Source organism: Mustela erminea, chromosome 11 (genome assembly GCF_009829155.1).
Source record: "Mustela erminea isolate mMusErm1 chromosome 11, mMusErm1.Pri, whole genome shotgun sequence".
Lineage (NCBI taxonomy): Eukaryota > Metazoa > Chordata > Mammalia > Carnivora > Mustelidae > Mustela > Mustela erminea.
This window is the reverse complement of record NC_045624.1, coordinates 41,768,563-41,794,966: the sequence shown is the minus strand read 5'-3', so window position 1 is coordinate 41,794,966 and position 26,404 is coordinate 41,768,563. Positions and strand designations below refer to the sequence as shown.

At 44.6% G+C, this 26,404-nt stretch overlaps 2 long non-coding RNA genes across 3 annotated transcripts; one reads left to right on the top strand and one right to left on the bottom strand.

The window, feature by feature from the left end:
- Positions 1-744: 744 nt before the first annotated feature.
- Positions 745-21,893, bottom strand: LOC116569503. Of its 2 annotated transcripts, none has more exons than XR_004277058.1 (4): positions 21,469-21,893; positions 3,951-4,118; positions 3,489-3,577; positions 745-1,018 (listed from the first exon to the last, which is right to left on the bottom strand). It is a non-coding gene; the product is annotated as an uncharacterized LOC116569503 (long non-coding RNA). The 2 variants fall into 2 exon arrangements; XR_004277059.1 differs by lacking the exon at positions 21,469-21,893 and adding an exon at positions 18,226-18,308.
- Positions 21,894-22,043: 150 nt separating this feature from the next.
- Positions 22,044-24,817, top strand: LOC116569504. The gene is made up of 3 exons (XR_004277060.1): positions 22,044-22,433; positions 23,291-23,373; positions 23,820-24,817. It is a non-coding gene; the product is annotated as an uncharacterized LOC116569504 (long non-coding RNA).
- Positions 24,818-26,404: the final 1,587 nt, after the last annotated feature.

The window sequence follows — 26,404 nt, the reverse complement described above, 5'->3', positions numbered from 1 at the left end:
TGAAAGAGAGAAAAAGAGCGCATACAAGCAGGGAGAGGGGCAGAGAGAAAGAGAGGATACAGATTGCCTGCTATGCGGGCCGCCTGACACAAGGCTTGATCTCAGGACCCTGAGATGGTGACCTGAGCTACAACCAGGAGTTGGACAATTAACCAAATGAGCCCCTGCCAGGTGCCCTAAAAGTAAACCATTTAGAAAAAGAAAAAAAAAGAAAAAATTTTGACATAGTTATAGAAACGAATTTCTTAAAGCAAAAACGATTTTTTGAAGTCTGATAAATTTCACTGCCTTGAATGAAAATATTTTGTATGGAGAAATACACCATAAATACAATGAAAAGATATTATATTTATATATAGGGAAATGGGAATGAGAAATTATATTTATATATATATAACCTTCAAAGAGAAGGTTTTTTTTTTTAATGATTTATTTATTTATTTATTTGACAGAGATCACAACAGATGGAGAAGTAGGCAGAGAGAGAGAAAGAGGAGGAAGCAGGCTCCCCGCTGAGCAGAGAGCCTGATCTGGGGCTCGATCCCAGGACCCTGGGATCATGACCTGAGCCGAAGGCAGAGGCTTTAACGCACTGAGCCACCCAGGCGCCCCTCAAAGATAAGTTTTTAGTGAAGACAAATCAAAAACAATTTAAAAGCATTAGCATATTTTTATCTGAATAAACATTGGTGCATCCTAGAAATGGAAAACGATTCAATATTGATGTTTATTGCTACCAATGCATTTTCCCCCTATTTTTAAAAAAGAAGCATATAGGGCAGAGATGAGTATTTTACCAGCTTGTATGCCTAAGGTAGGTACCTGTGTTTGTGTGTATGTAGGATCGGGTCTTCACTGAGGATGAGGAACTTCAGGGTGACAACAACTTTGCTCAGCACTGTGTAGGGAGCACGAGGTGCTTCCCAGACAAGGAAGTCAGGGGCTGCCCCTCACTCAATTGCAGAGGGAAAATGACTTCCTTGTGTGACAGAGGGGTCTTTTTGCCTCGTAGATATTCCTGCATGGAGAAAGGGCTGGAGTTAACCGATTTAGTTTGAGTTAAGATGCTTGTTTTTGAAAGTTTTTTTTTTTTTTTAATATTCCATAATTGAGAAAGCTTTAAAGGAGTCATAATGGAAAAGCTCCAATTTAAAATAACTCAAAACTTCAGAAACTAGTAATAAACTTTCTAAGAAATGTGTAAGATTTCTGAGAAGAAAACCAAACACCTACCAAGTCGCTTAAGAGAAGATGGTTAGGGGGTACCTGGGTGGCACAGTCAGAAAAGCGTCAAGGCTTGGTTTTAGCTCAGGTTGTGATTTCAGGGTCGTGAGTTCAAGCCCCCATTGAACTCAGTGCTCAGTGTGGAGTCTGCCTGGGATTCTCTCTCCCCTGCTCCCTCTACACCATTCCCACCCCACCCCTGTACCCTGCTCTCTTCTCTCTTTCTGTCTCTCTCAAATAAATAAATCTCAAATAAATACATAAATCTTTAAAAAAAGAAAAGATGGTTAAAACGAAGTCTTGGGCTGAGGCCCAATATATAATATATATACTAGTATTTGTTGCACAAACAGATCGCAGAATCGATTTATCAGGCACACGTTTATGCCAGACACCCCACAAAGCATTTCATACACATAGGTTCATTAAATCCTCCAATAATTCACAAAGCAAGGACTACCCTAATTCCTGTTTTACATATTCTCATATGCAAAACCCCATGGAATGTTGAGGTTCTCTGTTCATGATCTGGGATCCAGGAAGTCATGGAGTTAGGTTTGTAGCCCAGGAATTCCAGGCCCCGGAACCTAAAATCTTTGCTGCACTGTAAAACCTCTCATTGAAGTGGAGTGAGGTCCTAGAGCCCTATCTCCTTACATCCCTTTGCTCCCTAGGAGTGAGGAACTAGTTCTGCTAAGATGGAAATACCGTGCAGTTCCATACAAACTTGGCTGATTCATTATTTCTTATATGCTGCTCTGCTGTCCTCTGTTTGTTCACAGTTCCAGCCAGGGTCTTTGTTGCTAAGCATCATGGGGGTGGCAAGAAGAAACAGGGGAGAGGGTCTCAAGGGGAAGATAAGACAGAGGCAAAGGGTGGGTCCAGGTTCCCCTTCTCCCCACCTCCCATGCAGGGAAAACTTCTGGAATTAATCCTCAAAGCCTTTGTGATCTGGTTTTATAAGAAAGGTGATTTCCTGTCCCAAAGGAGAAGGTAGGAAACTCTAGAATCCAACACACTGAGTTTCAAGTCTCATCTCTTCCACACAGTAATGTATGAGCTCAGGAAATTTACTTAGCCTCTCTGGACCTCAGTTTCTTTAAGCCCCCCAAAATGTTGCCAAGGTTAAATGGCATAATGCAGAAATAGTGCATGACACAGAACTTAGCCTATGATAAGCCCAAATTGTGTCTCATCTATCAACACCATTGTCACTGTGGTCATGTCACCATCATTTCTCAGAACCAAGAGGCCACCCCCAGAATCTCAACTCTCAAGCCTTCTTGTCGCTTTGGCCACAGTCTCAGCTTGGCCAAGTTCCCTTCAGCAGTGACTCATGATAGACCAGGGCCCTGGGAAATGCCCACTCCATCAGCCCCTCGCTCCCAAAGTACAGGACAGATTTGTTTGTGGAAGCCTGAATGAGAGACTGATGACTCAAGATAAGATAGGCAATCAGCTTGGGCTCGCCACTGCAGACTTCTGGTCTACTTGTAAAATGAGTCTTGTCATTTATTTGACAGTCCCCAGGATTGCACAGAGCAAGAGGAACCAATAAAGCTGAGTCCCCAGCAGAGTGTTCCCGATAGCCTCAAGTGGAGACTTTGCTGTTCCTCGGCGCCCCCAGGCCTAAACATGTCCTTCACCATCCTGGCTGTCTCCAGGCTCACCATTCATTTCAGCCAATGTTTGTTGAGTGACTACTAGGAATGAAGGGGTCCAGGTGGTCTTCCTCTTTAGAAGCCAACAAAATATTTTCACTTCAAATGAATTCAATCCAGATCCAAAATTGTAACTCAAAGCAGAAATGTCCAACTGCTGTGCCTCTAGCTGCCAGCTGCCCTTTGCTCGTCTGTCCACTAAATGGTCAGGAATGTGGTCTTGGCCAGCAAAGATCTGGGTTTGGAGGCTGACTCAGCAGTCTGTATGCCGTGTCAGCTCTCCGAGCCCCATTTTTCTCCTCGGTCTGCTACCAATGTCAAAGAACTGTGATGGTTAAATGAGATGGTGTGCAGAGTCTCCAGGAATGTGTGCACCTCATTAAACTAATCCCAGGGAAAATCTCTGGTTAAGCAGAAGACCCTTCAGTCACTTTATCTACTTTATAGAGAGTGTTTTCATACTTCAGATCGCCTTAGAATTCAGACACCACAGCAGTGAGCGGAGGGGGCCCCAGTCCAGGGATGGCATATGGCAATCCTACCGCACTGGTGCAGGCTTGGGCCTCCACGGCCTGCTGATCAGGGAAGGTCATCTCCACTCACCTTATGCTTTGGGTGTGGTTCACCTACCTCTGTGTCCTCAGCACTGGGATCAGAACCTGCCACAAAGATGGCACCTCCATGGATATCTGCTGAATGAGTGATTCAAGGAATGAATAATAGAGAAACAATGGGAGAATCCCATTGTTTGTTTGTTTCTTAAGATTTTATTTTTAAGTAATCTCTACACCCAATGTGGGGCTCAAATTCATAACCCAGAGATCAAGAATCACATGCCTTCCCAGCTGAGCCAGCGAGGCGACCCGAGAACCCCATTGTTTGACTGGACCTGTGACTTATTCTTTTAGAGCTGACCAACACCACCTTCTCTCCTAGCTTTCCTGGCTTCCTCATCTCGTCCCAGTCCACTAACCAGGCCCTTCCTGACCCTTTCCTCTCCTTCTCTCCCACTTCTCCCTCTCCCATGATAGAATGCATTTGTCTCTTTTCTCGTATAAAACTTACTGAGAAAGTTGCAGGGGATGACGTCCACGAGGCGTGGATAACACAGCCACATAAATGCAGTGCCCTCCTACTGCGGAGCCATTGTCGACTTGGCTGTGGCAAAGGAGGGTCCTCTCTGATGCCAAAGACACAGGATAGCAGGAAGAGGTCATCCTGAGGGCTGCGAACCTAGAAACAAAGGGTAGAGCCTGATTACAGAGAATATTGAAGAATGTTAAAGGAGCGGGAATGAGAGAAGAGGTGTTCCTGTGGAGAACAAACTCTGACTAGCCAGGAGGCAGAAGCCATGGGCAGCATTCCTGTCGCATCAACCTGTACTTCTCAGACTGCAGTGTGCCTGAGACTTATCCAGATATCTGGTCAAAAGTCAGAGAGTCTGCTTTGATAGGTCTGCAGCTAGACCTGAGGTGCCATACTTCCAGCAAGCTCCCAGGTGCTGCTGTTGCTGGTCCAGAAACCACACTTCGAGGAGTGTGTCCAAAGGCATCCTTTGACCCCTCCTCCCTGCCTCTCATCTCATGGCCTCTGCAGGCACTCCCATGCACAGGGCAGGCTTACTCAGACAGTATAGGCTGAAGGGGGACTAGAAATTCCAAGAGCTCAATTTCAAACTTCTAGCATGATCCCAGAACCATGACAGCTCCTATATCATAGATGAGGGCAGCCATAAAAACACTTTTGGGGCGTCCTTCAAAGAATGCTCAAGTCCTCTGGAATTTAACTCCACTGACTACTGTCTCTTCTAAATCAGTGATATCGCAGTGTGTCTGTAGGTATTTATCCCTCGTTCTACCCTCCTGCACCTCCAACATACTCCCACTCTAGACATTGACCACCTGAGGACGGTGGGTTCTTTATTTCCAAGGACTTTAACTTAGTAAAATGCTTGGTAAATGCTTGCTTAATTAACAAAGTTTGACTTTTCTTTTAAACTACTTGGGCTAATCAAATTGGATTTTCTTAAGGCAGTCACACTTCTTTTGCATGACAGCTCAGGTTTTATGAGCTTGAGCAGTTTGACTTAAGGTAACTGGCAGGAAAAGGAATGGAACCAAAACCATGGTTCCAGGAACACACTGTAATCCTAGTTGCTCACAGTAGGCAGTGAATAAACTATTTAAAAAATCAAAAAATTCTATTACTAGTGTATCTTAGACCTTGCCTAAATCTGAGATGACAATAGCTAGCATGAATGGTGAGTTCTCTCTCTCCATTCCTGTGCCTAGGGCAGACATTACTAATCAATCATGGCACTTTCCCTACTAAATCTGGGTGTGACTTCAGAATCCCAAGGTTTGAATCCAACATTGAATTTTTTTCACCTGCCCACTGGTAAACTCTTAGGCTTCTGAATATGTCCATCTGAGCACATACTAGGTTACACCTGCTTTGTAGTTCACTTATAAAAGTATACACCTGATGTCCCTTTGCCTCCTATAAATCATAGCTCAGCCTGAACTGACATAGGCATAAGGTAAGAGAGGCAGCACACTCCACCATGCAGAGTGTCATAAGGACAGAGATTGCATCTCTTTCATTCATTCATTTATTGATTAGATACTTATAAGACCAGGCACTGGTTTGGCCTATGTTCACTTCCGTGTCATAACCCCCTAATATATGTATTTTTCTTTGTATGAAGGATGGATGGATGGATGGATGGATGGATGGGAGGGTGGATGAGTGGATAAATGTTTCATCAGTTATCTTTCATGAGGTGATGCCTGATAGTCCTGAGCCAGGACACGCCTCTTCTGCCTCTTTCTTTGCCCCAAATAGGTCATTTGCTGTTCTTTCTTCCTTTGTTTCTACTGAGCACACTCTACACACAGCCTCACTTGCAAGAGGTCCCCAAGAGCATCACTCTCTTCATCTCAAGGCACTTCTAGGTTGGTCTTCATCTGTCTTCTAGACATCTATCTTCTAGATTTCAATCCATTTGATGTCATTTTTGTGGATGGAACTCATTTTGATGTGGAATCTTATTAACATCAGTAAGGTTCTCTCATTTATTATCTATGAAAAATGCTATTAGTCCTTTTACATAGACCATCTTATTTCATCTCAAGTACAGTTGGGCAAGGCAGTGATTATGAACCCATTTTATAGTGGAGAAAGTGAAGGTCCAGAAGGACCTTTTGATATGCCCAGGCTTACAAAAATTACAGAGTAGAGAACAAGCCCAGCCTGCCTGACCCACAAGTCCAGACTCGCAGAGGCGGCTGCGGCTGGTTAGGGTCGACTCAAGTTACGGTAAACTGTGCAGGGTGACCAAGAAGCCAGGGCTTTCTGCATTCGTGATGATCTGTTCACAGAAAGAGTATTTTACCCAGGGCTAGTGAGGAGGCTGATCTCTCTTCTCTTCCTTCTGAGGCCAGGAAGGCAACGGCTCCCTGGCCTTTGCTGTCCCCATTTGCCCAACACTGCCTTGGGTGTCTCTAAGTTTTCCAGAGAGGAAGGGTTGGGTCATTCTGGAGTTGACAAGGTACCCCATCCCCTCCATAAAAGGATGGGGGATTCCTTTTAGGCTTTACCCAACTGAGGATTTCCTGAGGACAGAGAGAGAGAGAGAAAGTGTGTATGAGCACACTTGGGCCTCGTCCTTCCCTTGCGTCACTCCCCACTCCCCGCACCCCAGCACCAGAGGCGGCAGCTGCAGTGCTCCAGCCCCATCGCCCCTGGGGGCAAGTCTGGGAATGACCCAGGCACTGCTTGTCACCTCATGGCCCTGGAACACCCCCCAGGCCTCCTCCAGTCGTGGCCACCCCTGCTAAAGCTGCTACACCAGGAAAGCCCCACTTTGTGTAATTGTTTAATTATCATGTCAATGTGGATTCATTAGCATGGCAGCTGTCATTGCAAATGGCGGACATGGGGGCTCCCAGAGCCCCTAGGGTCAGCCTAATTGATGTAGTGAACAGAATACTATATTTACTCAACAATGGTTTGGGTTTCTCTTCTGACCTGGGAAGGGCATCCATGCTTACCAGGAATCAATAGCAGCTGGATTTTCATCCACAGTGATGGGACTGCATCCACGGGCTTAACCCCTCCAGGCCTGCCCAGAGTCGGGGCAGGCATCCATGGCAGCGAGACACTGGAGACTTGTCCTTCTCTCTGGGACGGGGATGATACGTGGGACCAGAGTGGAGGGAAATATATCCCTCATACACTCCACAAGTGTGGGACTGGGTTCTAGCTGCTCCTAATTTCCATGAGGTCCTGACTGCTTGGGTCACAGTCACTATGTGTCCATCCTAGCTAGAACACACTGCAGAACGACTTGGTGTTTAATACATGCTTGTGCAACTCACTTTGGTTGAATGCCGACTGTGCCAGGCACTGCCCTGAGTGATTTACAGGTGTATCAGCTTATACTTTTCACAAGAACCTTCTGAGAGGCATTGTTCTGGTGATTGCTCTCTGACCTTAGTGGGTGAAAATGGCACTTTGTTGTTATTATAGCTCATGATTCCGTGGGTTAGGAATTGGTGCAAGGTACAGAGGCGATGGCTTATCTCTGAGGCCTCAGTCAGGATGACTCAAAGGACTGGGAGTGATAAAGCCAGAGAACGCCAGACCTCCATCTCCAACACTTGACTTAGTAATTGTGTGATCCTTGAAAACACTCCTAAGTGTTTTGAAACCATCTTTTTATCTGCTAAATAGGAGTCATAGGCCTTTCTTCATAGAATGAATAGTTACTTAAATAAGACATTATGGAAAAACCTGTCAACCCCGAGCCAGGCACACTCTAAGTGTTCAACAAAGATTCATTGAATCTGAAGGCTGAGTGCCTTTGGGATGTACAGTAACAGGCAGGGTGGACTTTAGTTACCGAAACAAGTCTTGTCGAAGGTAGTAAAACCCATATTTGAGTAGTCTGTGCCATTTTAGATCAACTGAAAGGCTATAGTTAATACCATAGGCATGACGGAATACGGAAAACATACAGTAAATGCCCTTTCCTCATCTAAAAGATGGAAATGAAACCTACCGTAAGACGAGTAAAAGTGGTCAGTAAATGAGGTAAATATATATAAAACACCTCATGCGGAGCGAGGGCTTGATAGTAACAGGTATGGGAGAGCCTGTGGCTGGAAGTCTTACCTCACCCAACATTAAAGAGTGCAGGCTGGGGAAGAAAAACCCATGGATCTCATCAACATAGGAAAAACCTTGGGTTCATCTTTCACTCTTTACCCCAAATTGCACTTCCGGTTAAGTCCCACAAATGTAAATGTGAGGTGTCCTGTCACGTGTCAGGGAATGCCGGGCAGGAAACAGGACTCTGATGAGGTTGTGGCTTAATAGTTGGGGGATGACCAATAGACTTGCAAGTGAACAGACATTCATGGTGCCACCTCAACAATAACCATAATTTAAATTATAGTTTAATATCACACCGTGAGCACATACAGTGTGCCAGGCACTGGGCAGCTCATTTAGTCCTCACAGTAAGCCAAGGGGGGCAAGCCCCCATTTTCCAGGAGGGCACAGAGAGTTTTGGACATGCCCAAGGACACATGACTAGCACATGGTGGAATGAGTCTGTCTGGCTCCTAGCCTGCGCTCCCAGCCTCACGGCCTCTGAGTAACAGACCTCACCACTGTGGCTTCTTCCAGGAAAGTGACACAGGGTAGGAAAACTAGCTCTTTGCTAAGCCAGGAAGGCCTCTGGAGTGGGGGAGCCAGGCAATCCTGGGTTTAAATCTCAGTCCCAGGACTTATCATCTCCTTGACCCTGGGCAAGAGACTGACTAATCTTTTCAAGACTCAGTCTCCTCATCAATAAAGTGGGGATACAAATCATTGTCATGCCCATCTTGTTCTGTTTCTGTGAGGATCATGCCTGGTACATAGTAGCTGGCTAGTTATCATCAGTCTCCTTTTCTTTAAAACAGGGTGCCAGTGAACTTTCAACTACATTGAAATCACTGCGAGTTCCTCCGGGAACTCAGGAGGCCCTGGGAGTCTGAGACAGTGTTTGTCACATCTACCCGGACCTCTGTTAGGTGCCTAATTAGGAGGATGCAGGGGTTTTGTATATTTCTTTTATATAAAAATATGATTTTTCATATTTTGGATTTGGGCTTACTATTGATAAATAGTAAATAGTAAAATAAATAATAGTAATATAATATAATATAATATAATAATAATATAATATATAATATAAATTAAATATAAATATAATAATATAATATAATATAATAATAGTAATAATAGTAAAATAAATAAATAGAGCTAAAATGATTCAGGAAGAAAAAAATATTAAGATTCAGATAAACACATAAATAATGCCCACAATTTCAAACTCAGTATTTCTTTTCCTCAGAGTCTCTAGGTTTATCTGTCAGTCTCTCCAGACTGTCTTTTTTTTTTTTTTTCCATTAGACAACACTCTCCGCAAATTATTTCTAACTTTGGGTGATTTGCTGACCCTCACTGACTAGGGTGTTCCTTCCCCCCCACCCATAACACCCACTTTGCATCATAACCAAATGCAGCCTCCCTGTTGTTCCCCCACCTTCCATTGGGAATGATCTCTTTATCAATAATTCGACCCCTGGAAGCCCAGCGGGTGACTCTTTAGTGCCCCCGACACCGATGCAGATGGGGGCTTCGGATCCCCAGTGTAATCCCAGCCTGAAATGTTACCAGGAGCCCCACGGCTCTTCAATTACCTCCCTTGGCCTGTCAAGACCACAGCATCTCAAATTCAGTTAGCTGGTCTTTGGGTCTCAGCCAAGGCCCAGCCTCTGCTCCTAATGACAGCCAGCTGAGGGGACACTGAGAGGGGCTAAATTCAATTTGCAGCCCTTCTAATGAGATTAGGGGAGCAGGGTTTTTTATTTTCTCCAAAGTTTGCCATAGGCAGGATGAATGATGGCCCAGGGATGAGCTGTCAACGTCAACAAAGGCTCTGGGCTGGGAGAAGGGGGATGGGAGACAAGGATGGGGGAGAGAGGGAGAGATTTTCCAGACAGAGCCAAGGGGCCCTGAGTGAGTCGCCCAGCAGGTGACAATGTCTGGTTGGCAGAGTGTCACTCTGTGGACAGGATACAAAGTCAAGAGTCAATCTGGAGGAAAAGCAAATGTCAACTGTAAGCAATATTCCCAAGTAGAATCTCTTTCCCTCACCGCACCGCTTCTGAATTCTTTCTCACCTTTTTCGACTTTCTTAAATCATTAAGCAAACGGTGTTTTTTAAAAACAAGTCAACTAAAAGGTACTGTCTCAGATAGGACAGATGCCCACACTGTGTTGTGGCTGGTGGTGAGGAGCTGGGAAGTTCTTTATCTGATGCGAGTCACCTTGGGGTGAAGTGCGATGTGCAAAATGGGTCTAATGAGTGTTTTAGTTAGCACCTGCCTCTGAGGAGCTTCAGCTCGGAGGCCAGGGTAGAAGAAAGGGCAGGACATTCTGCTGGGTCGTTTCGCAGAGCTAGTCTTGAGTGGAGAAGAGCTAGCAGCCCTCTGGCATGATGGAGGATAGGAACCAACAAGGCTGTGAACGGAGATGAAGTTCACCCTACAGCTGAAGGTCTCCATGCTTCTACTTGCACACCCAGCTATGCCCTGTTTCCGGCTTGCTCCTGGTGGGAACTCCACCTGCCCAGCCACCTCAGGCCTGGATCTCATGCTCTGAACACTGATTTGTTGACCGCACCTTCTTCAAGTTCCTCAGAGATGCTCCATACATACAACAGAGCTCCTGCCCAGCTTCCTGTTCCGTGCTCAACCCCCTTTGATGCAGCCACCCTGCACTAGACCACAGCTGCGGCCTGACACCTCAAGTTGCTTGGTCTCACCACTTCTTCTCCAGGTGGCAGGAGTTGGGAATCACATACCTTGTCTCTTGTCCCTCAGCCACTGCCTGAAGTCCTGTTCCTAGTAGACCAATGACCGAGGACCATTATGGCCCCTTCTGTACTTCCCTTGAATACGGAAACCAACCCAGACCCAGGCCTTTACACAGTTTCAAGACATGTCAACATGAGTTAAAATGTCTTATAGGCGCACAGTAGACACTCACTAAAAATTTATCAGCTGAATGGGCTCACAGGGAAGGTGAAAGTTGATTGGGCTTGAGCATGGGAGCAGTTAGACAAGTGACTACAAACAGGAAGGCATTCTCCATGAATAGGAAAGCTCAGAGCCAGGACCATGTTGTTTGTGTTCAGAGAATGAGAGTTTCTTTCCTGTGATGCCCTCCTCCTGGCCAAGTTGTGACCCCTATGGCCCACTGGGCCCACAGCCAGCTCTTCAGGGCCCCTGCCTAGCGGAGCCCCAGTGATGGGCTCCTCAGTTTGTCCACACACAGGAAGGTGTTACTGAGTACGCAGATGGGACAGCTATGCCACTGGTACCACAGTCTGACCCTGGCCATCAGTCAGATGATCCAGAGGAATCCTACAAATTCCAGAACCCCAGGGGTGTCTTGTAGCCAGAACCTCTCAGAATATCTCCCATGCAAAACAAAACACAGCCCCTTCAGGCCCTGTGGAGGATTATGTTGGATTTCTGGGCCAGGCTAATCTGGGTGATTAATCCAACCCACCGCCTCATAAACCTAATGCTGGTAAGAAAGACAACTTCAGATGCTGGGGTTACGAGCCCCAAAGAGCACAGTTCTACAGTTAGTCATGGATGCTTTGTTAATGTGGTTCCTTTTATGCTGTGAGTCATTTCTATATTGTTTTTCTGATTCCACTTATTTTTTATTAAAATTCTTTGTGAAAAGACCATTCTGTCCTAGAGGGGTTTTGTGCCACGAAGTGATACAGGCATCAGAAACGTAAGGCAAAGGGCCGGGACTTCTCTAACTCTTCTCCACTCCACCGTGGAGGGCAGTCTGCTTCGGCCCTAATAAGAAGGGCTTGTTCTAGAAGGTGTTGTTTAGGAGCACTGCATGGGCTCATGAGTCAGCACCTGTGGCATTTTGATGAACCTCCAGCCTATGCCCTTTTCCCCAGCTGAGGGGAGGATCGAGATGGAGAATTCAGCTGGAGGAAGTAGAAAAAAAACAAGGATAGCAGAATAAAGAATGGCCAGCTCTCCAGACATGGTGCTTATTAATGAAAAAGAGTCCCCAGAGGCCAAGCCCTCAGGAGCCCAAACTCTCTGTTGTAAAGCACATTTTTTATCCAGGTTTTCATGTCTGTTCCTTATGTGAGCCTGTGAGCCTGTGAAGAGGGTGTGCTGATTCTCATTGCAGAGATCAGGAAATGGAGGCACCGGGGACCTCAGTGAGTCACCCTGGTTCAGGATGAGAGGCCAGGTCTATCTGCTGCCCGCTGTGTTGCTGGGCCCACCCTCCCGCATTTCATCTTAATATACCATCCATGTGAATATGGTGGACAGTCCTCCTCCATCTTCTTTGACTTTATTCCTGTGGGGAGCTCCAGATTCTTCTCCCCATCCTCTGATGGCAGAACTGATGACTCTCTGGGAAAGGGCCTTCAGGAGACAGCTCCCTTGTGCCAGCTCTGTGTCGACAGGGAAAGCACCTCCCTGCAATTTTGGAGCCACCAAGGACGCGGGATGTGGAACACAGAGCCCTGAGCTGGGTATACAGCCCTGCTGTCGCCAGTTCCCGCCCCCATGATCTCGGCCAAGGGACTTCCTCTCTCTATGCTCAGTGCCCTCTGGGCTCCTTGCCAGTTCTAATGTCCCCGGATTCTCATTCTCTAGCTGTCCAACTCTCTGTATGGTCACTCCAATCCATTTCGTGCTGCCTACAAATTACATTTTGCTTTCTTCTTCTCTTCCTTTCTAGTCTCTTCTGTTTGCCGCAGAGTTCAGTTCCACTCTGCTGTGGCCGTGAGCATTTCCAATGCAAAAGCTCACCCCGGTGTCTGCTGGGTTTGCTAAAAACACCTCTCGGGACTGCCCCTCCCAGGGCAATGCCAGACCAGGAGGATGGAGCCCTGGGTCTCTTCACTTTGCGCCACATTATCACAGAAAGGTGGATTAGAAGTTATCTCCGCTCTGCTTTCTCTCAGAGCTCCTTGGCAACAGAGCCACCTCGATATAAATACACACCAGAAACGTGCACAGGCTCATACTCAGAGTCGAGGCCTTCGGATCCTGGGGGCGGATACCGCCAGCACGCAAGGGCGGCAGGAGGTCCCCAGGACACGAAGGAGCGCCAGCCTCGCCACTTCAAGGTCAAATGTGGCACCCATCAAATAAAACGCCTGTGATCCCTGATAATGCTCTGACACCCCATCCCAAATGCTGGCAATCTCTCATCTCTCTGGATCGCCAAATAGTTCACAGCTGAAGCTTCTTTCGCATTCTTTACAGTTAAACTAAGAGCCGAATGATCCTTCCTGTCTTTGCTTTTCTAACTTTTTTTTTTTCTCCCTGAGGTTGCTAATATAGCCCTTTCGGGCCAAAATTCTGTTGTTTCTGGTTATTAGTTGTCTGAAGAGCTAAAAGGAAAGAGCGGAATCTTTCAAGAAGTGGATATTTAAGTCAGCCATGATGGTGGTGTGCTCCCGAATATAATCATGTGTAACATTTGAGGACTGGGGCGCCTGGGTGGCTCAGTGGTTTAAGCCGCTGCCTTCGGCTCAGGTCATGACCTCAGGGTCCTGGGATCGGGTCCCGCATCGGGCTCTCCAGAGAGCCTGCTTCCCTCTCTCTCTCTCTGCCTGTCTCTCCATCTACTTGTGATTTCTCTCTGTCAAATAAATAAATAAAATCTTTAAAAAAAAAAAAAACATTTGAGGACTGAACTAATGAAAGGAATCTTGAACCAGTCCATTCCACGCACACTGTTAACTCTGGTGTCTGAGCACTTTAAATTTTCAGGCAACCAGTGTGCACAGGTTCTCAGGGATAGCACAGCCTCGGAAGCAGGCCATGCCCGCTCCTTCTCCTGGCCCTGTTCTACACAGGACAACTCAAACATGACAGAACTATCAGAAACCTGACTCAGACATACCTAGCATAAGCAGGAGACACACACATCACCTGAAAAGATGGTGAGAAAAGTCCCCTTGCTTGGAGGCACATGAATAAAATTCCCCAGTATCTCTCATATATATGAGCATCCTCTTAAGATTTAGTTATGAGGCTCTGTCAGACATTTCAAACTACAGAGGGCCTGGAAAGAAAATACAATAAAGAGGTCAGAGACCTAAAATGCCAGGCCAAAGAAAAGAACCAGAAGGAGCAAGATGTGTTCATTGTAAATATTTTAAAACTACATTCTTATCTTGGTTCAGTGCTGTGCACTGTCTTGTCTCTGATAATTGTAAATATTTAATGTGCTATAGCTCCATCTCCTAGCTGATACAGGGATGATGAATAAATCCACACACGCAGGACGTGTGGTTTCCCTTGCTGTGCAGATGGCTGGAGAACAAGAGCCCCGGGAGGGGCCACTGTGGATGGTTGTGCAGGCTGTGCATTGTACAGGGGCACTGGGTGGGGGTTGGGGGGAGCTGAAAGACAAGCCCCACCCACCAGCTCTGGAGTCTCTGGGTCTGATCAGGACTGATCAAAGAGCCCTCTTGTGCAATGCTGGGTGTGCTTTTTCTGCAGTTCACAGTTTACGAGTGTGAGGGGGATGAAGCAGATCTATTGGGAAAAGTGCTCATGTTTATTAAAAAAAAATCAAGAAAGCTTTTAAGTCTCGGTGTGATTTTCTCTAAAATAAAAGTATAGTTGTTTCATTCCATTTTCCTTTTTTATTCCCTTAACAACTTAAGCCCTGTCTTGATACTTGATTTTCCCTATAAACTGACAAAAACAAGCTTCCAGAAGCAACCATGTACCGTAAGGGAAAGGAAGGTGGGGCCAGGAGACGAGGTAGCTTCAGAAGCCCTGGTTCTATGGCAGCCTATCCTGCTTGCCACCCTGCCCCTGACACCTGACTTGGTTTGCCCCAGTGGATGATAAGGTCTGAATTTGGCTTCAGCTCCCCTGGCCTTCCCAATATTCCATTCTTGCCCAGTTCTGATCTCTCCTCTTGGTTTCCTCACTCCTCTTGGATACTTCAGCTCTGCCACTAGAGCTTACATCGCCGGCCTTTCCAGGTGATAGCAAAAGAGCAGGTAGGGGAAACCCTAGAAATTCTAATTGGACCCCTTATCCAGAATAACCTTCCATAGTTACTCTGACTCCCTTGACCTTGTGAAGATGAAAACTGGAAAACACCCCCACCGCCCTCACAATCAACTTGAATCTTGAGTTTTGACATATAAAGGAAGACAACTTCAGTAGCTCTGTGATGCACACATTGTGAGGAGGGCTGGCTATTAGGAAAGCAAGCTCTGAGGCTGGAAGGTCTGAATTCCATGCCCGCTTCACAGCTTCACATATAGGGCCCCTGAGCATGGGCTCTGGCCGCCTCCCTGTCCTCATCTCTAAAGAGGGAGTAGTAGAATTGTAAGCCTCATGGCAGAGCAGTACTTGGAAGAATAAGTTGTCATTGTGTGTTGGCTATTATTATGATTCTTACTTCTAAAGGCTTAGAGTCAGGGCATGGTAGAGTCCTGAGAAGATTTTCTTGCTCGGAAGTCTTTGTTTTCTTAAAGATGTATTTATTTTTTTGAGAGCGAGAGAGGAGAGAGCATGCATGTGCATCTTGGGGAGGAGGCGGTAAGGGAGGAGGGGCAGAGAGAGAGAGAGAGAGAGAGAATCTCATGGAGACTTCCCGCTAAGCACGGAGCCCAACCTGGGGCTCGATCTCACAACCCCTGAGATCATGACCTGGGTCAAAAATCAGAAGTCAGATGCTTGATTGACTGAGCCATGCAGGCGCCCCCAGAAGGCTTTTAAATTTGACCATTAATGGGTTCCCTGGGTGGTTCAGTCAGTTAAGTGTCTGTCTTTGGTTCAGGTCATGATCCCAGGGTCCTGGATCGAGCCCCACATCGGGCTTCTTGCTCAGGCGGAACCAGCATCTCTCTCTTTTTCTCTCTCTCTCTCTCTCTCCACCCCTCCCTCCCTCAGCCCCTCACCCCCACTATTCGTTCTGTCTCATTCTCTCAAATAAATAGATGAAAGCTTCTAAAAAAATTAGTTAAATAAATTTGACCATTAAGATGCTCAGTTTCCATGTTAGAGAGCCACTGTGGCATCATAGGTAAACCCAACATACACACATGCACAGACAGATTCAGCCACACTGCTGCACACACACACATGGGTCCACACTACGATCTGCCAGTGTTGGGTTTTCATGGGCCTGCAGGACAGCCACCAGTCGGTTGCAATCCTGCAAAGACTTCTGAGAATGCCAACCTTTCTCATCCTTCAAACTTCCCCTTCCCTGAAGAACTTTCAGGGGATTTCATGGGTTATTGTTAAAGGATTTCAGCTGGGAGGGTCCTGGGTGCCAATACCTACAGAGGGAGGCAGGTGGTGATGTCATTGCTGATGGCACGTTCTCTAGACAGAATGTCAGAGCACCTTGGCCAGGTGCAAGTGGGTGTCCAAAAATGAGTTGCTGAATAAATGACCAAATAATAATAGATCCCAGCTCAACCAGTTGTCGGCTGATAGCCTTGGATAATTTGTGTACTCTTTCTTTATTTTAGCACCTTTGTGCCTAAAATGGAGGTAAACACACTTTACCCATAGGACCATGTGAAGACTAAATATTAAATCAGAGACTTGGCACACAATCGTCGTTTTTTCAGTGGTGGTCTCAATATACAGTAGTGGCTCAGGGCAGTGCAAGCAAGGATGGTCTCTTTGGAATGGACACCCAGGGACCCTGCATCTTAACACAGCCAGAAAGACTGGTGCTTGAGAAAGAGTCTTGCGAAGAGGAAGTTTCCAGGAAAGAAAAGGATTTTATCCACTTCCCTCTGTGGGGAGGACACAGTGCCGTTCTCCCACATCAAGAGGCTCAGACAGAGAGGGGGACTACGCTTTCCCGCACAGGATCCTGGCTGGTGAGGCATCTGCCATCTGCCCAGGGCGCCCTATGAGAGGTGGGACTCTCCCTGAGCTTTTGCTGCCTTTATCAGTTTTATGGCCTCTTTCTGGTTTTCTCATCGAGTTAGTCTTCAGGGAGAAGAGTCTAAGCCAGAAAGCAGAGCAAGCAAAAAGAAAATGTGTCTGGAGCCATGTTCTAACACTAACCAAACATACCAGAGACAGGGAATAAAAGACAGCGAAGCCAAACAGGGTGGGCTTGTCTGGTTAAAATTCTAGGACAGTGTCTCATAGTCTGATTTTCTAGATACTCCAAGGCATTGCAAAATATTTCAATAGCATAAAATACTGGGATATACTGAGATCTAACTATCTATCTATCTACCTATCTATTGAATATACCTACCTATCGATCTACCACAAATACATTTTAATTGACAATAACGGAACTGCAGGCACACAATAGGAGTAGGGTATATTTGGACGCAGGCTCTGTCAGGAAATCACGATAGTGAGCTGGGATCCCAGGAGGGTGGAAGTCATAGCACCAATTATTTAATGTCCCTCTCTGGATTTGAAGGTCATAAATGTTCTTCCCACAATTTCCAGCTGTGTTTCTCCAGTGGATGTGGGAATTACTCTCTGGTCACTAATTTGTCTTTGTGTGTGTGTGTGTGTGTGTGTGGATTTTAAAGTCATTTAATAGTTTTCCTACATCTTACAACACTTTCCTTCTATGAGATGGGGGATTCCTCTCCTCTTTACAGTTCTTTCTCTCCTCTCATCTTGGGCCCTTTCCCCATACCTAAAAAGGGGTCATTCATTCATTTATCAACCATCCAGCTAATATATATTATAAGCCTGTTAGAAATTATACTGGGAACTAGGAATGTACCCTGAATAAGAAAGACACAGTTTCTGCTTTCATGAAGCACACAGTCTAGTGAAGAGAAAGAAAATGTACAAAACTATGGACATTGGGGAAGGTATGTGCTATGGTGAGTGCTGTGAAGTGTAAACCTGGCGATTCACAGACCTGTAACCCTAAGGCTAATAATATACGTTAATAAAAAACAAGAAAATGTACAAAACTTACATAAAAAAGGATATGATGATGAGCTAGATGCTGCAGTGTGTTATCTAGAGCCTCCTTCAGGACAGGAGAAATCATTCTCCAACCACTGAGCACTCTGCCAGAACATAGTCTTCAGCTGAACCCTTTTCTGGAGTTCCTTAACTAAAGAGAGCTGCCTCACCCAGGATCCTGCCCCCTTCGCAGGGGCACTCCCATATCCAATGCCATTTGTCCCATTGTCTACTCTGGACAACTCTGAAGGGCCATCTGGCTCCTGAGCTTCGCATACGTGTAAACTCACCTCAACTTCACCTTCCTCTTCCCATAGGGTAGTTGACCTATGAGACAGCCAAAGTTGTGTTAACAACCAGTGTTCCTTCCTCCACTGATTGTTAGAAAATAGGACATCTGAAAGCAAAAACATTAAGAAGATGGGCAATGGTCTATGGTGTTCCGGAGGATGGAAGTCTCCAGAAATAGGGCTAGCTGGGTGATGACAGCAAGAACAGTGGAAGCATTCTTGGAGTTGTGACTTTTTCATACTCCAGTGCTTCAGAGTTATAAAGCCAAACAAAAAGAACACCTTCTCAGTAGGGCAACAACATATTGGTAAAGCCTGAGAAATACTGGAAGCTCGATGGACAGCTGTGAACATCGATTCACCTTTCAACCAGAGAATGAAGAACAGGAATCAACCATCACTGGTGGATAAAGCACAGAATCAAGGCCAATCCACACGGATTATCTGTTGACAACACTGAGCTTAAACTGCCCTCACCTTTTTGAAAATGAGTAATGCTTTTGAATAGCATAATGGTAATAGCTATTGGACTTTAAAATGAAATATTTAAAATATTTAAACATACTAAGGATGATAAAAGAAAATAAAATATGCTCTTCATTTAAAAAAACTGAAAAAGAAGGAAAAATCAAGGACATAGGAAACCAAAAGTCACAAAAGAATAAGGCAGTTTTAAGATGTATCAATAGATTATAACAATAAATGCAAAATAATATGTCAATATTTTCATTCAGTGTCGAAAAATCCACTTAAGCTTTAAAAATGAACACATAAATACATTCAGAGAAACATCAAACAGAAGTATGGCTTATTACCCACAAACAGATAGTAGTAGTCACAGTTTTAATTGTGAGCAATCAAAATGATGAGGGGAGAAACCCACTAAGTTTCCCTCCTCTTCTGTGCACTTACTCGCTTTCTGTCCCCTCCACCACTTGCTGAAGACAGATATGAGGGAGAAAAATTAACGTTAGAGAACTACATTTCACATGGGACAGGATACCGGAAGACCTCGTGTGTGCAGAACGTACTGTGGCACATCTCGTGAGGCAAGGTGGAGAAATTCTCCAAGACAAAGAGAACAGGATAGTGTGGCCGAGAGACATAAGCGTGGAAGAAAGACTGATCAGGGGCTCTATAAAACAGATTACAATAATGTTCCTTTAAAGAATTGAAAGAGACACAAGTAAAATGAATTCCAAACTTAACCTTTTTTTTTTTTTCCCCATTTAAAAAAATAAAATACAGTTAGGGACCTGACTTTTCCAAACAATCTCAAAATTTTCTGGGAGGAAACAAAACAAAACAAAAACAAAAACAACTATAGGTCATGCTCTTGGACACATGTAGTAAACCGGAAATTAAAGCTAATTATTTAAATCAAATCCCTGACTCCTCACAAGCTGTAAACATCTTTTTGCAGAGAACAAAGAAAATCGCAACATAAATTATTTAGAATATGCCACAAAGAATGTATGGAATTTGGCCCAAACTATAAAAAGAATATTCATAGTCCCGAAGTTTTTTTGTTTGTAAGCAGAAAGGATGAAAATAAAGTAATAACGAATTTGAATTATAAGGGGGCAAAGAAAACATTTAAAAATAGAGAAAAAGGGGAAAACATTATACAAAGAAGCAGAAATTATGATTTCAAAATAATACAATTAAGAAATAAGTTGATTCTTTGACAAGATGAACAAGTCTAGACAGATATCTAACAATGTTAATTTTTTTTAAATGACAAATATATATGGTATTAAATATAGGAAACATAATTACAGATTTTCCACTTTTAAGCATAGACTTGATCATAATACTGTACAACTGGTTAACCATTTGGAGGGCACAAAGCTACATTCTTAGCATACCAAACCCAAAATTAATTCCAGATGGATTAAAGTACAAAAATAAAGTATATGTAAATATTTATACATACTTACAGTAGGGAGGTACATTATAAATATAACATCAAAAGCAGCAACAATAAGGGAAATAATTAATCAATTATATCACATTAAAAAACCAAGACTCCTATACAGGAAAAAAAAACTACAAAAGATACATGACAAAATATTAGTGACTGTAATGCATATGAATATAATAATAAATAACAAAATTAATAATAGTCTTAAAATCAAATGTATAAATTTGAAATATTTAGATTTTTTAAATACTTTTTTTATTTTTAAATTTTATTTTACTTTATTTTGTAACAGATATAGCTATTTAAAAATGAGATATATTTTGCAACTACTGAATTAGAAAACATTGAAAGAGTAATATCACCTTTTGACATAAATGTTTTGGGGTACAGTAGGGTTACAGATCAAGAAGTCTTGAGGATGTATACACATTTCTGGAATTCCACTTCTAGGAAACTATCTGAAGGAGATAATCTAAGTTTAACTATTTAGTTATAATGATTTTTTGCTCCATTTTTTGAGAATCATATTCCTAAATTGGGAACAACATTAATTCTTAACAATAGGGATGGTTGAGTTAATTATGGACCCTCTATTGATGGACTGCTATGTAACCAATGAAAAATAATGAGGTATATTTATATGTATTAATCCTGAGTGATGCCATTAATATGTTCAGGTAAAGAGCACACTGCAGTACAAACAGTAATATCCAATTGTTTAAAAACATGTATATGTATATTCATGGACATACAACACATGTATGTTCTTCAGACATTTCCATTACTGGCTGGTGAGACTGGGGATTACTTTATTGATTTTTTTAAATGTTACACCTTTCGATATGCTTTATTATTTTAAAAAAAGAGTGAGAGAAAAGAGAAAAAAAGTCAAATAAAATCAATTAGGTGTTTTAAAGCATAGGCATTAGCTATGGTAGCGCTTATAGACTTCTTCCATTGTAGTCTTTGACACATTTTTTACATCTATCAATTTCCACATTAATTTGAGATCTCTAGCTCTTATTCCCTTGGGGGCAAGGTACTTACTATCTTTGCATGCCAGCACTCGGCCCAGTGCCTTATATACCGTGGACATCATTAAATGTTAGTATTTCGAGGAAGGAAGAAAGGAGGTCAGGGAGCAAGAGAAGAGGGAAGAAGAGAGGTAAGAAGGAGGGGGAACAGGGGAGGGAGAAAGGAAGCAGGGAGGACGGGAGGGAGGAGAGAAGGAATGCAGGCAGGCAGGCAGGCAGGCAGGCTGGGGGCGAGGGAAAGAAAACTTGGTCGTAGGTGTCATTTCTGCACAAATACAGTTTTACCTCCGGCAGTGGAACCAAGATCCCAACTGCCGCCGTCTCAACAGCCCAGTCCGCAATCTGCAGGTTGCTCTGTTTCAGGAGCCCTGTGGTGCTGTTGGGTCTGCCAGTCTTTCAGAGCTCAAACCAGTGGGATCCAGCCCAAGAAAACCTTTTCCCCCAAGGTATGAGTGTCCCTTGCAGATGTTTGTTCCCATTTCAACAGCTGGAGCTCTGCATAACACAGTTCCTCAATCATTAGCAGACATTACCTAATTGATAAGGGTGTCCCTTTAAGCACAGCAGCCTGTTCTCAGTTCCATGTGACACACAATCAAACTCTGTTCCCTTTCCCTGTGACATCAACATTCTTGGCCAGACCATTGGAGGAGAACTCCTTTCCACCCTAGATAAACGGAAATCTTGGGACAGAATCATTTCCCTGAGGATCCCCATAGGCACATTCTCCCAGCCACTCCCATCTTCCCGTTCCATGCCGAGCTCCAATTCTAGCCATGAGGCTGCTCTTCAGGCCTTGCTGACATTGACCCCAGCGCAGCTGTAGCCCTTCAGCAGCTCCCTGTGACAGCGGGAAACAGACTGAAGGCACCAAGCATTTGGTGTCAGTGGACAGACACACATGAACCCCTGAGGCTGGGACTACCCTCCCTCCCCCTTCCTCTGGGTGCCCCCACACCATTGTGCATCAACACTGAAAACGTCCATTTGGTCCTTCCTGGCAGTAGGTTCCTGGTGAGAATCTATTTCCTTAATAGCACTTGAGGATGGCCTGTGAACCCAAGAAGCAATGGGTCTTGGCCACCTATGGCCAGCTTAGGTCAAGGCACAGAGAGAAGCACAAAGCAGAGCCCAAATGAGAGAGAAAGCCCCTGAAATGTGGCCCTAGACAAGCCTACCCTTCTGCTACCTCTGATGCCTACTGAATGACCCTGTCGTGTTGAGATTCCTTGGCCAGCCTGACATATCTCGTAAGTACTAGGATCCCTATCTGGGTTGCAAAAAACAAACAAACGAACGAACACACACACACACACACACACACACACACACACACACACACACACAAAACTTTACCACTAAATTGGTCCCTGGCCATGAGATTAATAGAAACACATAAAATCAGCAGGAGAGAGAAAAACAGAACTTTGGTTTTGGAGGGGGTGGTAAGGGGAGGTTTAAATAAAATGAAAGGTTGATCTATCTTATCTTTGTCTTACAGCATAAGGGGGAATTTGGAGCCAAACAGACCCAAGATCGGGCATTGGCTCTACCACTTCCTGGCTTATAGCTTTGGGTAAATTTATCTCTTACAGCTTTCATTTTCTCCAGTGGTTCTTGTAAAGATTCAGTAAGAAAACTTATATAAATCCCTGGAATAAGTGCAATTTCTTTTTTCACTCAGTGCATATGAAGAGTTTTGGAGTCAATGCCTTGGATACATGTGTCTAGACGGCCAACTTGCCTTTTGTTGGAGTGGCATTATCTTCCCCTCCCAGAGTAAATTATAAGCTTATTAGCAGAGTGGTCAATAATCAAAAGAGAATGCCAGCAGGGCAAAGGCCTCAAAATCACCTCCCCCAGCACAGGATCTTTTACAGATGAAGCACCTGAGGCCTAGGGAGGGAAAGTGAGGACAAAATTGATGCTAGGATCCTGACCCCAGGCCCAGTCATTCATCCCTGGCACACGTGGGGGCCCAGGAAGGAGTAGGGGGCACAGGCCTGCAACCAACTCTTGGGATCAGGCTATCTTTCATCACAGCCCCCTACAGCAGTAACACAAGCCTCCTAAGGCTGCAAAAAAAAATTTGCTCATATTTCCCCAGCTTCCCGTTCTCATCAAGGTTGGGTCTCCACTGGAGTGTTCAGCCCAAGATTTTTGCTAAAATCTCACTCTGTAGAAAGTTGTGTGAGTATGAAATAAACTCCCAAGCCCTTTGACTTCTGGTGGGTGCCACACCCTGGCCAGCGGGGGGCCTCAGGGAGTGCAAAACTGGCCCCAGCCAGGGACAGTTATACCCCTGTGCTCGCCCCAGAGGGTGTCTGGGGAGAGCTTACTAGAACCTGGGCACTGGTGGGCAAGTAGAAGGGTCAGGAGTCACCTCCATCAGTGGTCCAGAGCGGCTGCGCCAGTCTGATCCTCCCAAGTGCAGAATGCTGGTAGGGACCTGGGCTTATCCGCCTCATTTTGGCCTTTGGTCAGCCTCCATCCCTGGGAGGCTTTGAGCAATCACGCCCCACTCCCTGAGCTCTGTCTCCCCTTATGGGTGGAGAGGAAGGTTGTGAGGGCCTCTCTCGGTTAGAGTGTCATGGGATGTCTTCCACACTGGCCTCCCTTCCCTCCCTGCTTTGCAGGCCTCGACCCCCCCACCGCCCAAAACTACAACTGAAGCGGCAGCACAGGGCTGCCCCTCACACCGTCCTTTCAAGAATTCACTCTCCAGAGGGAAGGATGCCACGGTGCAGGATTTCACTTTCATGCACCTGAGCTCACGCTGCCAATTTTTCCCGTCACCGGAACCCATCAGAGACCGGACTAAGTCAACAACTATTTCCCTATCTCATTCTCTTGCAGAGAACACAGCCATAGCTGCACAGAGAGTAAACATACACGGTCTAATCTTTCCCCTCACTGGGACAGTTTGTTGAAATGGGTGAAAGGATGCAGACCCCACCGAAATGGTTTGATAAGAGCTGTAAGTCTGGTTTTGTGATTATTAAACAGAGGGAGCATAACTCAACTGCTTCTGATCATTTTTAAGAGCCCTCTCTCTTACCAGAACCTTCCTTCCTACCGTGTATGCATATGGTTTCTACACACGTAGAAGGGTGGAGGGTCTTCCAAGTCATGTGCATGAACGCCCGTTCAACTTCTCCGTTCCTTGGGGAGGGTGCCTGGACTCTAGAGAGAGAGAAAATCCTACCATAACTTTACGATTGCTCATTGGGTTATTAACAACGTTATAAGAGAGGAACCATAGTCTGAGTGATTCATACTGCACAAGAATTATGCTGAAAAAAGTAGTTAATGCAGTCTGGGATATGCAAAGTGTTCATTTCTTAGAGCAAGGGTCAACAAACTACAGACCACAGGCCAAATCTGGCCCACAGCCTATTTCTGTATGGCTAAGAAATTACATTTGCATTTCGAATGACTGGAAAAGATCAAAAGAGGAATAATATTTTGTGACACGTGACATTCAGATTTCAGTGTCCATAAATAAAGTTTTATGGGCACACATCACCCATTCATTGACATAGGGGCTTTGGCTACTTTGGGGCAGACTTGAGCCTGAAAACTGAAAAGATTCATTATCCGGACTTTTACAGAAAATGTTTGCTGATCCCTGAGCTGGAGAATTTTTAGAAGTCTTTTTTTTTTTTTTTCAAAAATTTTTTATACCATTTCACAGATGGATGAGCTGGGAATCTGAGCGGGAATAAGACTTTTAAGAATGTTCTCAATGTGACTGAGCCCGAGGAGAAACCGCTTTCTCACCCTCATGGGGTAGGGTTCCTTTCTAATCCTTCTACCATGCACTGTTCTTCAAATGCTATCCCCCCACGGAAGGACTGTTGAAATGCCCATTAAGAAAAATTGATTCTGAAGTGTGACATCATGTCCTTGAAGATACACGATATCATGACGGGACAGGATATAATGTCCTGTGCAAAAATAAATTGTATTGTCACAGGCCCCTGTTCCTTCAGGAGGAAAGATACGGCTGTGAAAAATAAAATCATAATTAATGAAACTGTGATGTCTGTGGAAGGAATGTTTAGCGTTGAGAACGCCTCTCTTTACAGTGAACATCAGATTCTGTGTTAGATGCTCCATGACCACTTGCTTCCCTCCTTTTGTTCTTTTACTGACAACACCTCACAAGCACCGAGTTTCCCATGGTTATTTTATTTTTAGGCTTTTGCCTTCACTCAATGAAAGTTTCAGGAAGGTCACTTTCAAATTCAAATTCAACTTCTTATGTGCCATTAAAGCAACACCAGGTTGCAAATTCCCAGAACTTCTTTTTTTAAAATCCATTTTTAATGAAAACCCTGTAGGATTATGAAATCATCTAATTCATTTAAGTGCTGTAGGAAGTCTCAGAGAAAATAATGTGCAACCACATCCTACATGCCAGAGGAGAGGTGGCCTAAAAATAGGCAGGGGGAGAAATGGTTTGCCCCATCTTGGGATGAAATGTACAAATTCTAGAATGGTTCATAAAGGATGTTTGTTCTGGACCCAAATTATGTGTCCTGTTTTCATAGATGGTACCCTTTTATTGACCCCAAATGTCTTTTTCCAGCTCAGAATCAGCCTAAAGGAAATGGAATTGAGAAACACACAGGCTGGTCAGAGGCTCACAGGTGCCTTCTCTTCTGACTGACTTTGGGCAACCACACTGAGGCAAAGACGGAGGAACCAAAGAAGACAGGGACCCGGGGCCCATGCAGTTGTGGGTCTCTGTGAGCTGTAGGGAATGAGCAGGCAGATGGAGGTCAATCCAATGGACACCGAGAGCAGGGTACCTGAGTGTCCCATACTTTGTCTTGGTCTCATGTCCCAAGAAAATCATCTCCAGCCCATGTCATCCAATGCACCTCATAGCTCATCTAATAGATATTCATGTTGAACACTCAAGAAGAGATTCCAAGTTAACTTCTCTTTTTTGAGTGGCTAGTCTATGGCAGCCACTGCACTAGCAAATCCCTTGGACTTAACCTCATGTAATTCTCATAATGGCCCTTAGTGATGGTCACTGGCACATCCACAGTGTAAAGATGTGGAAACCAAGCCCCTAGAGGTTAATTATTTTGTCCCAAACCACACAGCTACAAATTCTAGGAATTCAAGACTATCCCAGTCTGCTGATTTTTGCCAACCTCCCCACCTCTCTTCTCTAATAAAATGAATCAGACTGAAACTGCCATTGGAA